The 1,633-nt window shown below is 45.7% G+C and overlaps 1 pseudogene; it reads left to right on the plus strand.

Annotated features, from left to right (window-relative positions):
• The first annotated feature begins 205 nt into the window (after positions 1 to 205).
• Positions 206 to 1,417, plus strand: LOC129071177 (60S ribosomal protein L18-like; annotated as a pseudogene).
• Positions 1,418 to 1,633: the final 216 nt, after the last annotated feature.

Consider the following 1,633-nt stretch of genomic DNA (forward strand, 5'->3'; position numbering starts at 1 on the left):
CTTCCATGCAATTGCCTCCACCCCACTACAACCCCTTCCTTTGCAACAGAAGCCTCAGGCCCCTACTCAGCAGCAAGTGATCATTCTGCAGCAGCCTCCCCAACTCCAGGCTATGCAACAACCTCCACCTCAGAAAGCTCAAATCAATTTATAGCAATAAGCATCTCCTCTGCAGATTAAGATTGTGCCTGGACCCATTCTGAAAATGAAGACAACGTTAGTCCCACAACCTGTGGAAAGTAGTTCTGAGCAGCCTATGAACACCAGCCCTGAGGCCCATACAGTGGAGGAAAACCCTCCTGATACAGTCTGTGAGATGATCACAGACGTAGTTCCTGAGGTTGAGTCTCCTTCTCAGATGGATGTTGAATTGGTGAGTGGGTCTCCTGCTACACTCTCACCCCAGCCTCGATGTATGAGGTCTGGTTGTGAGAACACTCTCGCTGCAAGTAAGGACTGGGACAATGAGTACTATAGCAATGAGTGTGGGGTGAAGCACCGCAGGGATGTCTTCTTGGCCTGGCAAGCCTCTAGACATTCAAACACAGTGGTATTTGGCTCTCCAAGCCAGTGAAGATTCATCTACCAGGAATGTGTCCAAGACCCTGCTTTTAAAATTAAAGCTGTGCTTCTGCTAGTGCCTGATCTCAACCCATAATGGTCCCCTCATGCTTCTCCCTTTTTCTCTCTTAAGCAAGGAACCAGGCTCTGGAGCAGGGTCATTGAGTTTGCTATACTCTGGAATTGCTTTTTACTGTTAAGTACAAGCAGTAAACACACACACACACACACACACACACACACACACACACACACACACACCATTCTTGGCCATAAAACAAACATTAACAAAATTAAAAGAATTTAGTCTAGACCTGGTGGAACATAAGACTCATCATGGAGTCCACACCCAAGACCGAAGGTTCAGCTCAGGGAGCCCATCTAGCTAAGGCTGTTGGTCAAGCTATGCAGGTTTCTGGCAATTTCATCTTCAGCCACCTGGTGTTGAAAGGTTGTTTATGAATTGCATCCACCAGCCACCTCTGTCCCTTACCCAGATGACCCAGAAGATGAAGCTTCCTTGCCCCAAAGGCAGAAAGGCTGTGGTCATAGGTATCATAACTGATGACTTGCATGCCCAGGAGGTGAGTGCTATTCAAGTGAGCAGTTGACCCTGGAGCCACATCCTCAAGGCCAGTGGGGCAAGATCCTCACCTTCAACCAGATGGCAATGGACTCCCTCAAGGGTTGTGGCACTGTCATTCTTTCTGGTCCTCACAAGGATCTAGAGGTGTACAGGCATTTTGGCAAAGCCCCAGGAACCCCTCACAGACACCACCCAACCTACATATGAACCAAGGGAAGAAAGTTTGAGCATGCAAGAGGCCAATGGGCTAGACCAGGCTACCAAAACTAACCCCAGATCTTACCTGGTTATTAAAAAGATTTTGGATGCTGAAAAAAATTAAAAGAATTTAAATCATACCAAGTAATTTTTCTGGCCATACATAACTATAAATCAATAACAGAAAGATAATTTGAAAATGTCCAAATATTAGTAAATTCAGCATCGTACCTTTAAACCCTAAGTCATGGAGGAAACTCAAGAAAAACTAAATAACATTGTGAAATA

The sequence above is a fragment of the Pteronotus mesoamericanus genome, unplaced genomic scaffold (genome assembly GCF_021234165.1).
Source record: "Pteronotus mesoamericanus isolate MK-2021 breed Mesoamerican mustached bat unplaced genomic scaffold, CSHL_Meso_final contig_26, whole genome shotgun sequence".
Classification (NCBI taxonomy): Eukaryota; Metazoa; Chordata; class Mammalia; order Chiroptera; family Mormoopidae; genus Pteronotus; species Pteronotus mesoamericanus.